Raw genomic sequence first — 12,097 nt, 5'->3', positions numbered from 1 at the left:
CTGCGACTTCTAGATGAGCCACTGTTAAACAATCTTTTGTCCTTAAGTCTGAGCAGTGGTTTGTAGGGAGGGGCCTCAACTCCTTAACAAAAGGAATAGGAAAGGAGAGGCCTGGGTCTTTTGGCTGGGCTGCACCTGAAGGAAGGAGCCTGAGACCCCAGGGTGGGGAAGACAGCCCTGGTTTAAAGTGGCAGCTGGAAAAGAGATTTTAGGGTGAGTTAAGTTTGCACTGAGGTTTCAGTAGAGAATTAGCCAAGCGGTTTTGTTTCTTTTGATTTGTAACCTACTTTGCTCTGCCTGTTTTCACGAATTATGACTGAAATCCTACTGCTTCACCTTAGTAAAACCATTTTTATTTTCTATCAAACCCAGTGTAAGCGATTGTTACCTGGGGGGGCAACCAGCGTGCACATTCCCCCTTTCATTGTTAAAGGTGGCTTGCCTAATTCTTTGGGGTTTGAGCCCATGTGGGGAGTGCTCTCTCAGGAGGCTGGGCCCTAAACTGCCCTCTCCTTGGACCTCAAGTGGTTCAGTGTCTATACTGCTTCTCAGTGGGGATGGGGACCTCAGCTCGGGGCCTTGGCTTGGGGAGACCAGCGGAGCTGGCCCAGCAGGACCGGGCGATGAGGAGCCCCAGAGAGTGGGAAGGTGAGTGTAAGTGGCTGTGTCAGCAGCCCAGAAGGCACCCCTGAGGGGTCATCTGTGACTGCACCTCGTCACAAACACTACTTACTTATGCGGGGCATTTTCAGTCAAATAAAAACTGGTGTGACAATTCACAACATTTTCGAGATCTGTGAACATTTTTACAAAGCCCTAGTGACCAACCCAATAATGGCCCCATGAATCATACAAACTGAGCCTCAGGCTATGTCTACACTACGAGTTTTCTTGGCAACAAATATGCTACTGAGGGATTCATTTGCATAAGTCACGATCTCATTTGTATATTTTCTGCCGATCTGTTTTTGTCCTGGGTTTTTTGGGCAAAAACCAGCAGTGTGGACATTTTCTTTTTGCGCAAAAACCCCTTTTCCCACAAGATCCTTATGCCCCAAAAAAGGAGGTTTACCAATCCGGCAGGAAAAGGGGCTTTTGTGCAAAAAGAAAACATCCACACTGCTTGTTTTTGTGCAAAAACCCCAGTACAAAAACTACTGCACTACCGTACTACCTTTTTCCGCAAAAACGAGTTGCATAAATTATGCAAACGGGACACAGCGATATGCTAATCCATGCCTCATTTGCATACTCACTGCCAGCAAAACCAGCAGTGTAGACAGCCTCAGTGCTTTGATTCCTGAAAATACTCCCCTGTCAGTCAATTAGTATGCTGCAACTCTGAAAGACCCCCCAGCAGCCTGAAAGCACTATTCTGTCCTCTGCCAATTTAATTCCCTTCTTGGATTCCTTTTCTTCTTGCTAATTATGCTTTGTTCCTGACAACACCTGCCTTGGAGGGATGCTACCATCTCATTGAGTGGTTTCACCTTAGCTAGGGTGGGCACTAGCATTGCAGAACTCACCTCTCGCCACACAGAGTGTAGCCTTTCCCTCTCCTTCCATCAACCCCTTGCTTTTTACAAAAGTGATTTTATTCTGCCACTGCTGATCTCCATAGCCAGAGTATGTCCTTTTATTCCCCTGTAAGGCCTTCTTCCTGCATATGTTGTCTTGTCCATAGCAGTGGTTTTCAAACTACAGGTCACAACCTAGTACTGGTCATGAAATGTCAGGAATCCGGTCTCCCTGCTGCAGGGGGATCAGGTGATTAGTGGAGGTGCTAAGGCAGGCTGCCTGCCTGTCCTAGCACTATAGACTGTGCTGCAGTCTAGAAGTGGCCGGCAGCAGGCCCAACTCCTACGAGTATGCGGGGTGGGGTCACACTGCCCCTGAGCACTAGCTCCACATTCCCATTGACAGGAAACCTGCTTCTGGGGCGCAGCACGGTCTGCTGTGCCAGGAGAGGCAGGAAGTTGCCTTAGCACCCCCGCTATATTGCTGACTGGGAGCTGCTCAAGGTGAGCCCCTCCTGCCCCAGCCCTGACCCCCTCTCCCCAAAGCCAGAGCCGACGCCTACACCCAAAGCTCTCATCCTCAGCCCCACCCTGGGCTATGGAATTAACTCCCACCAGTGCTGGGGAGCATCATAAATCATAAATCTCCCTGAGTACAAGGTGGTCCTCTTTCACCTCTCTTCTCCATGTATAATAAACAGCTCAGCATGTACGTTTCAAAACAAACACAAACCACACCACTGCACACACAGTTCTCCCCTGGGGGAGAGGCTGAGGACCCACGCACCGCAGCTGTGAACCAGGTTGCTCCGTGCACTGTTGGAAAATGCTCACAACAGTGCAGTGATAAGGATGGTATTAGAAGCAGGATAGAATACAATCAAATCCAGCTAGTAAAAAAAACAAAACAATTAATTTTATTTCTGTGGAAAATGTCAACCAAAATATTTTTCACTTGAATGTTTTCATGAAGATAGTTTTTCAAAGGAAAAATTCACAGTGAAACAAACATTAAAATGTTTCCAGTTTTGCATGTTGGTTTTACTCAGCCTCCTACCCTCTTTTTATTTTTTCCGAGCAGGTCAACTGACCAGCAAAATGAAATCACATCAGTTACAGCTGTTGTTATGAAAGAATTCGTCACTTACTGCCTGCAAAAGGAAATGTTTCAGGGTGATAGGAAGGCTAGTGGTTAGAGCACAACCATCATTTTTACACAATCATGCCCTGTGCCTTTCGTCACCTCATCACGCTGGTTGTCAGCTTCCTGCTATGTGAAATGGGGATATTGGTACTATCCTCTCAACTTCAGAGAGCTGTTGGAAGGTTCCCCTGACATTTGTGAATATCACACACTATATGAGCATTATGTGTTTTTTTATCATTTGCCATAGTTGCATTAATTCTGAAGCATAAAAGCTTGTTTTTATAAGCCAGTTTCACAGAGAAGTGAGATGTGGCAAGTAAATAAAAGACTGAGTAAGATGGAAAGTTAGTCATTTTCTAATAATAATTACAGCATATTAGGAAATTATTTGTCCTTCTCCTAACCCCGCTGATTGCCTCCTAGTCCCACTCACACTCCAAGGAACATTGGTAGGAACTGAACAGTTCCATTATCATCACTCCAGAAAGGGTTGGACTTTAAAGAGCATAAGAACAGCTGTACTGGTCAGACCAACGGTCTTTCTAACCCAATGTCCTATCTCCAGACAGTGGCCCATGCCACGTGCTTCCAAGGGAATCCTTCCTGTTGTTTTATTCCTTGTCACATCATTTCTTGTCTTCCTTTTTAGCTCTCATCACATTCTGAGGCTATGTCTACATTGGCATGATCTTATGCAAATACTCTTTAATGCAAGAGTTCTTGCGTTAAAGTATTTGCGCAAGAAAGCGTCTACACTGGCATGTGCCTTTGCGCAAGAGATGTGCTTTTGCACAAGAGCATCTGTGCCAGTGTAGACGCTCTCTTGCGCAAGAAAGCGCCGATGTCCATTTTAACCATCATGCTTTCTTGCGCAAGAAATTCATGTTGCCTGTCTACACTGGCCTCTTGCGCAAGAACAGTTGCGCAAGAGGGCTTATTCCTGAGTGGGAGCATCATAGTTCTTGCGCAAGAAGCCCTGATTTCACATATTAGAACGTCAGTGTTCTTGTGCAAGAACTCCCCGCCAGTGTAGACAGGCAGCAAGATCACGCCAATGTATACACAGCCCCCGAGTAAAGCTCCAGCTGTCCGGGGAAGAGGAAGCACTAGGTGGATTTTCCTGTTACCAATGTTCAGTTTCCATGTATGCATCTTGTTATTCTCTGGAGTGCGCCACTGCTCTCCTTGGAAATGGCCCCATTGAGTCTCTTGCTCTTTACTTACAATTGTATTATGAAGGGAGCACAAGAATAACTGTGGTCACTAATGAAAAACTTTAAAAACAACAAATAGTCCTACAGCATCTTAGAGACTAACAAAAACGATAGCTGGTATCCTCAGCTTTCGTGGGCACAACCCACTTCTTCAGATGAATGGAGTCTAAGGAGTCCAGTTTTCAAATAAATAGCACAGAGAAGGGATGGGATGGAAGAAGATGGGAAAAAAAGGGGAAAGAAATAGTCAATTAGAGTGTCCATGCTAAAAGAAGCTGATAAGAATATTTAGTACTCATTCTAAGTACCCTTCTTTGGTGTTTTATGTCATTAGCATGTGGTCACTAATGATACTGCAGGGATGATCTAGGTACATAAATATATAAACTAGAAGATTTACCCAGTATTGCTTGGGTCCTTAATTCAATTAAGTTTTGCTTGTTTTTGTTTAAATCATTGCTCTGGGGTGGGGCTGGGAATGCATTTTGTCAGGCCCTGGTCATTTGAAGATATCTAACTTTTCTAAGATATTTTTAATTTGTTCTTTTCCTATTTTAACTTCTGAATCTACCTCCTCTTCTCCAGCATTCACATTATAGGCATCCAATCACCACCAACCTTCTGGGTGAAAACCGAAACAATGAAATCATAAGCACCTCTGCCATTTCCACACAGGCAAATACACAAACTCTGTAAAATTTCTCTATGGTTCTTGACCGATGTTCCTTCTAATTTTTTTCCATCCACATGCAGAATAAATCTTGTTACATGCACTGAGGCATATGTGAAACACATGCTGTCAGCTGCTGCCAGCTGTGGGTGTGCTGCTAATCAGCTGGGCGGTATTTGAATCTCTCCTGGGTGACCACCCAAGCGCTCAGCTTCCAAGGATACACCTAAATTGATTGTTACCAGGCTTGACACTGCTTATATGTTTGGTGGGAGCCATCTCTGTTTCCTAACAAATGTACATCATAGCCAGGTAGTTTCCCATTAAAATGCTGCTTCTGTGTGAGCTTATTAGGGCTAATTACAGCCCTCTCACTGAACTGTTAAAGATCATTAAAAATGTGTTTAATAGCAAATTGCAGTTTAATGTGCACATGCTCTCTGCCCTGCTGTGCCATGCTTAGTTAAACTCGTTCCATTTGATGTTAGATCCCTTGAACCACCTGCTTCCAGGTTTTCAGATGGCATTGGTGTAAACAGAATCCAGACCTCATAGAGCCCACAGCAACTGATGCCATGTAGATATCGAAGAGAGAGAGAGAGAGAGATCTGCAATAAATTCACAGTGACTGCCAGGAGGTACCTACCGCTCTGGTTCAGAGACTTCAATCTGTGTTGTGCTTCGTGCAGAACTACAAGGAGGTGTGCAGTGGGAGCTGAAATCACTCTGCCTACTTCCACAGTCACTGGTATAATTGGAGCAGCCTAAAGTTACTGTATTTTCTAACCAATTCCATCAGTTCTCTGAGGGTATGTCTACACTACCCTCCTAGTTCGAACTAGGAGGGTAATGTAGGCATACCGCACTTGCAAATGAAGCCCAGGATTTGAATTTCCCGGGCTTCATTTGCATAAGCGGGGAGCCGCCATTTTTAAAACCCCGCTGGTTCGAACCCCGTGCAGCGCGGCTACACAGGGCACGAACTAGGTAGTTCGAACTAGGCTTCCTAGTTCGAACTACCGTTACTCCTCGTGGAATGAGGAGTAACGGTAGTTCGAACTAGGAAGCCTAGTTCAAACTACCTAGTTCGTGCCCCGTGTAGCCGCGCTGCATGGGGTTCGAACCAGCGGGGTTTTAAAAATGGCGGCTCCCCGCTTATGCAAATGAAGCCCGGGAAATTCAAATCCCGGGCTTCATTTGCAAGTGCGGTATGCCTACATTACCCCGCTAGTTCGAACTAGCGGGGTAGTGTAGACATACCCTCACAGATTAGTGGGTTGTCATGGCTTCAAGACCAACCCTCCTTCCCCCTGGACATGTGCCCTATGCTTGGACCCTGAGGTGCAGCAGGCAGAGTAGCATTATGGAGGTTTTATGCCTTTCAGAGGATTCTCCCATGCAGGAGAATTTCTCCCTAGCCTACATCCACCACGTCTGCAGCCACTAAGAAGTCCTTGTGTGGCTGTGAATATAGGTTTGCGTGGGACTGGAGACACAATTGTCTTTACAGTCACCTTGCAGAAAGAACTAAAGTAATACTAACTTCACGTAGCTGCACATTAGACCTCTCTCAAGACAGGTGCACTGACAAACACTATAAAACAAATGCAACACAGCATCATGAATTTGATGAGATCTTGTTGGGTATAGCAAATTGGGTGTTTTCAGCCTTCGTAGCTACACTCCAGCTGTTCTTTATTGTATTTATAGCAATTGTTTTCCACAGTCAACTGGCAACACAAAGGTTTCCTAGTGATGCTTCAGACATTATGTGAACAGCATAAACCAGCCACCGAGTAGCATGCAGAACTACTACAGCTGTTCTGGCTGTGAAGGGAAGGCCACCAGGGCAGCACAAAAGCAGCTATTCTTTATTTTGTGCTTCCTTCAGAATTACTTGCATTAGGATATGAAATCAATTTCCAGAGCATAAAAAGACTGAAGAAAGATCCATCCATTTTCTCCTGAATCAATTACAGCTGTATTGTGAACTATTTTAAAATTAATCTAGTTTCTGTCTTTGATTGCTAATGAATATGTTTTGCTGCCAAAGGTACTGTCATTTAACTGAGGCTTTTAGTTGTATCCATTGTGGGCTGAACCAGTTCTATAAGCTAGCCAGACAATTCTCTGGAGCAGCAGATTATTCAGTAACTTTTTGTGTGGGAGGTGCTTGTGGACTGGGAAAGGTGAATACTTGCTGGACTGTGGGAGGCAGTAGTAATACTATCACCTGGTTCCTGTGATGACAAAGGAGCTAGGCCTGCAGCCAACACAGTCCCAAATAGTTTCAGTGCCACTTTCTGAATATTAAAGCACTAATGGCAAATGAGCCCCATTAGCTGCACAGAGTAACTGAGTAGCAGCTGCAGGATTAGGCCCAAAATACACAAGGAAGTATGTTAAGAGATGCTTAAACAGGGACCATAAACAAAACAAAGTAATAACCTGTGATAACAAATTGTGATAATTCCCTTCTGTAAATATGACTCTTTTCTCATTTAAGCAACCCATTATGCTCCTCTAGTGAGCTAACATTAGTATGTGGGTTGTTTCTCCTCCAGCTGTTGTATAGCCAGATATCTTAATGCACATGCAAAAATGCAGGGATAAATCTAGATAATGCATATAAATTCCATCAGGGAACAACTTTAGGAAGGCTATAGGGTGGGATTTAAACCTGCAATTTCCCTCTTCTATATCTGACTCTTCTATAGTCTCTGAAAAATGAGCCAGAAACATAATGGCCAGACTTTGCCTAACCTTTCCTATTGCTTAATGCAAGAGCTTCCCTCTGGGCAATGAATTTTATTGGGCGGCAGGGGGGGCGGGGGGGGGGGGCGGAGACATGCTCACGTATCTGAAGCAATTGTGACCTCTTGTGGTCAGATGCTGCCATATCACTTTGGGATTGAAATGTGTTTGAGAAAATCTGAGACAATCAGGTCTCAGAGGATTAGCCCTGTTAGTCTTTAAGCAACAGGACTCCTCTTTGCTTTTGCAGATACAGACTAACAGATGTAGTTGGGCATCAGCTTTTGTGGATAAAAACCACTTTGTCAGATGCATGGAAACTTGGGGCTGTGTCTGGCTGGAAGACCTGTATGGAAAAGCTAAAGTGCAGGAAGCACCAAGTATCAGTAAATGGAGCGCTGCTCACTGAACCAGTGCTCCATGGGGATGCTAAGAAGCACTATGAGGTACTGTCATTTGAACGGGGCTTTTACCACTTTGCACCATTAAAGATTTCTTGTGACATCTTAACTCTGCTGTCCTGACAAATGCCAACTGGAAAATCTTATTTGCAGGATTCTTCAATTTCTGTTCTAAGCTCCATGTAGTGTTACTGGGAGCTGGGAAGTGATTCTTCTATGTCAGGGGTGAGCAAGAGAGCCTCCATGGGCCAGATCCAGACTGGCAAGTTGGTTTATCCAGCCTGTGGCTGTCCTGCTGCTTCCCTGCTCTCAGGCCAAGTGAGATCCGGGGACTGGGGAGTGTGTGAAGGCTCCTCCCCAGCCAGGGGCACACGGCGCCTAGAGTGAACCGCCAACTGTTTTGAACAGCTTCAGTTCACTCTAGGCACATCACACCCCTTGCAGGGTGAGGGCAGAGGGAGAGGGACTTCGAGATATCACCCGTGCCCAGGCCCTGATTGACCTGGGGGTGGAGGGAGTGCATGAAGTCTCCTCCCACCTTGCAAGTGGTGCATTAGTAATATTAAAAACGAGTAGTCCTATAGCACCTTAGAGACTAACAAAGATACAATATGGGGCTACTATAAGGTGGGTGCATAACTGGCTGGAAAACCATATTCAGGGAGTAGTTATTAATTGTTCTCAATCCTGCTGGAAAGGTATAACAAGTGGGGTTCCACAGGGGACTGTTTTGGGACCATCGCTGTTCAATATCTTTATCAACGATTTAGATATTGGCATTGAAAGTACGCTTATTAAGTTTTCAGATGATACCAAGCTGGGAGGGGTTGCATCTGCTCTGGAGGATAGGGTCATAATTCAAAATGATCTGGACAAATTGGAGAAATGGTCTGAGGTAAATAGGATGAAGTTTAATAAGGACAAATGCAAAGTGCTCCACTTAGGAAGGAACAATCAGTTTCACACATACAGAATGGGAGGCGACTGTCTAGGAAGGAGTATGGCAGAACGGGATCTAGAGGTTATAGTGGACCACAAGCTAAATATGAGTCAACAGTGTGATGCTGTTGCAGAAAAAGCAAACATAATTCTGGGATGCATTAACAGGTGTGTTGTGAGCAAGACATGAGAAGTCATTCTTCCGCTCTACTCTGCACTGGTTAGTCCTCAGTTGGAGTATTGTGTCCAGTTCTGGGCACCACATTTCAAGAAAGTTGTGGAGAAATTGGAGAGGGTCCAGAGAAGAGCAACAAGAATGATTAAAGGTTTAGAGAACATGATCTATGAAGGAAGGCTGAAAGAACTGGGTTTGTTTAGTTTGGAAAAGAGAAGATTGAGGGGGGACATGATAGCAGTTTTCAGGTATCTAAAAGGATGTCATAAGGAAGAAGGAGAAAATTTGTTCATCTTGGCCTCTGAGGATAGAGCAAGAAGCAAGGGGCTTAAACTGCAGCAAGAGAGGTTTAGGTTGGACGTTAGGAAAAAGTTCCTAACTGTCAGGGTGGTTAAACACTGGAAAAAATTGCCCAGGGAGGTTGTGGACTCTCTACCTGTGAAGATATTTAAGAGTAGGTAGATAAATGTCTATCAGGGATGAGCTAGACAGTACTTGGTCCTGCCATGAGGGCAGGGGACTGGACTCGATGACCTCTCGAGGTCCCTTCCAGTCCTAGTATTCTATGATTCTATGTATATATACTGTAGTATCATGAGTTTCGAAAGCAAAACCCACTTCCTCAAATGAGTGGAGATTAGTAATATTGTTATAAATAAAAACAAGTTTGTGTTCCTGTGAATGTCTCAGGGAAACATTGAGCATTGTACATAGTACTAGTACTGGGCTCAGCTACATCTCAGGAAAGGATACTTTGTGTGTGTTCCGTTTTAATGAATGAATGGCATTTCCTGTTAAATATAATTCAGTGGTTCTCGGCAAACCCATTCACAAACTTGGTGGACTGGCAACATTTTATTTGTATGTTTACTATGCAAACAATGATGTTGCCTATAAAATGTTGCCTGACCACCTAGCCCCAACCCAGCCCCTTACTCCTCCATGCCTAATGCCCTTTGACTCCCATCCCTATGTCCCAGGCCCTTTGACCCTTCAACCTCTGACCTCTACAGCCCATACCAGCACCCTTTTGCCCCATGACCCCACCACACCTCACCCAACACTCTGTTGTCCCCACCCTACCCCGCACTCCCTAGAATAAGGCTGCTCCCCCTAGGGAGCACCCACTGGTGGTGCCCGTGCTCCCTCCCCAAGCACGTTTCCCCAAGTGTGGAGAGAAGAGGGAGACACCACTTGCTTCAACTCCTCCTGCCATGCCTCAGCCACTACGGCTGCCAAAGCTGAGCCTCTGTGAACAGCCGGCTTAAATGCCGGCAGCTGCCACGGCCTGGTCCTCAGACCCACGATTGGGAACTGCAGGTATAATTCACATGGAGATGATTCGTTCTTGTGATAATGTTTTATATATATTTATATACTGCTGGTACATATATAGCTAAACTAATCTTTAAATTAACTTAACCTAAATTATAGAAGTTTAATACAGCACTTGAAAATGTCCTCCCCTGAGAATTTTCATCTCGTAAGTCACATAATATACCAGGAGCCTTGAGACCTAACTGCACAGCGCCTGGTGCTGCAACCTAGTTCACACTGGCACTTTACAGCACTGTAACTTTGTTGCACTGGGGGAGGGGCTGTTTTTTCACTCCCCTGAGCCAGAAAGTTACAGTGCTGGGTGATGTGCCAGTGTAGACTTAGCCTAAGAAAGTGATAAATATAAGGGAATAAGACATAAACTGTAGGATGGATTAAATCCAAAGGTCATCATTTAGTCTTTTAGCCTCAGTCTTTTAGCCGCTAACGGGGCAGTGATGCAGACTCAGGGTTTGGGAAGAGGCAAGGTTATACACACAATTGCATCATGCATTATCAGTGTGCTTTCCGGTGCTAGCAATAAGTGTAAATACAAAAGGGCTGCATGCTAAGCGATTCACTTTATACTATTAACTAAGATGTTAGGAGAGAAATCAAACACTCTAGGATCTGTGCACCTTTACCGATACATGGGTACAAAGATGCAGCATTACAGAAGCCTATATTCCAAAGAGTGCTTTGAACCAGAAAAACCTAAAGAAATACCAGCGTCCTGGGGAATGCACACACTTTTCGGCTCTGAAGGCAGTATCCTGATTATAGAGCTACAGAGAGAATTGAGCACGGTCTGTGGCCAATGTACTCAGAGGAAGGACATCCACATATGATTCCCAATTCTTCCACAGGCCCTGTGGTGTACCCTAGATAAATCATTTAGGCCACCCATGCCTCAGATTATCCATCTGTAATACTGGGCTGAGCATGCTGCTCAGTTGCATTTGTGAAGCACACTGAGAGCCTCAAATGGAAAGCACTTTAAAAGCATCAAAATCTGGCACTTTGCTCTCCTGAACTGTCTAGCAGCTTGCGCAACATAGAATCATGAAATCATAGACTACTAGAACTGGAAGTGACCTCGAAAGATCCTCCAGTCCCCTGCCCTCATGGCTGAACCAAGCACTGTCGAGATCATTCCTGAGATCCTTGGATGAAATGTGTTTTAGGTAGGGATGTGAATATGTAACCGTTTACACAGTTAACCAATGAGCCTGGGCTCACCATTCAAGTCAAGTCTTGAAATGAGGCATTGTCCAATTCTGAAGACAATCTAGAACCAAAGGGGGAAAGTTGGAAGCCAAGAATTTAAATCTGAACAAATTCCAAACCTCCCAAACCTCAAATTCAGGGTGGAGGTAGGTTTTTTTTTTCCCCCCTCTGGTTTGAGCCCAGCAGGCACAGCTTTTATGTGATTCGCTCCCCCAGATTGTAGGCTGGGGAGAGAGAGACCAGAACTGGGCCCTGTGATAATGCCATTTACTAATATTGCAGCTACTATTATGGCAATCAAGACTGGCTGTGCCATGCAGGCAGAGCTGCTGCTGTAGGGATAGATGGCATCCATCATAATCACTTCCTCAAGGCTACTTCTACATTGGCATGATCTTGCACAAATACTCTTTAATGCAAGAGTTCTTGTGTTAAAATATTTGTGCAAGAGAGCGTCTACACTGGCATGTTCCTTTGCACAAGAGATGTGCTTTTGCGCAAGAGCATCCATGCCAATGTAGATGCTCTCTTGCACAAGAAAGCGCCAATGGCCATTTTAACCATCAGGCTTTCTTGCTCAAGAAATTCATGTTGCCTGTCTACACTGGCCTCTTGTGCAAGAACAATTTCACAAGAGGGCTTATTCCTGAGCAGGTGCATCATTGTTCTTGTGCAAGAAGCACTGATTTCACACATTAGAATGTCAGTGTTCTTGCGCAAGAACTCCCCGCCAGTG

The sequence above is a fragment of the Pelodiscus sinensis genome, chromosome 18 (genome assembly GCF_049634645.1).
Source record: "Pelodiscus sinensis isolate JC-2024 chromosome 18, ASM4963464v1, whole genome shotgun sequence".
Classification (NCBI taxonomy): Eukaryota; Metazoa; Chordata; order Testudines; family Trionychidae; genus Pelodiscus; species Pelodiscus sinensis.
This window is presented reverse-complemented; position numbering follows the sequence as displayed.